This window comes from Propithecus coquereli, unplaced genomic scaffold, assembly GCF_000956105.1.
Source record: "Propithecus coquereli isolate 6110/MARCELLA unplaced genomic scaffold, Pcoq_1.0 Scaffold864, whole genome shotgun sequence".
NCBI classification, from domain to species: Eukaryota; Metazoa; Chordata; class Mammalia; order Primates; family Indriidae; genus Propithecus; species Propithecus coquereli.
Genome location: NW_012154885.1, coordinates 28,073 through 28,633, shown reverse-complemented (window position 1 = coordinate 28,633; position 561 = coordinate 28,073).

The window sequence follows — 561 nt, the reverse complement described above, 5'->3', positions numbered from 1 at the left end:
CTCTGTGGTTAAATTTACTCCTAAATATTCTTTTTGATGCTATTGTAAATGGAATTTTTTTCTTGATTATTTTTTTTGATAGTTCATTGTTACAGGAAAGCAACTGATTTTTATATGTTTATTTTGTATCCTTCAACTTTACTGAATTTGTTTATTGGTTCTAATAGTTTTTTGGTATAGTCCTTTGGATTTTCCGTATATAAGATCATGTCATCTGTAAACAGAGACAATTACTTTCTTTCCAATTTGGTTACCTTTTCTTTCTTTTTCTTGCCTAATTGCTCTGGGTAGAGCCTCTAATACCATGTTGAATAGAAGTGGCAAGAGTGAACACCTTAATCTTGTTCGTAATCTTAGAGGAAAAGCTTTTGCTTTTCACTGTTGATTGTGATGTTAGCTGTGGGCTTGTCATATATGGCCTTTATTGTCTTGAGATACATTCCTTTTATACGTAATTTGTTGACTATTTTTATCATAAAAGGATATTGAATTTTGTCTGATGCTTCTTCTGCATTTTTTGAGATGATCATATGATTTTTATCTTTCATTCTGTTAATGTAG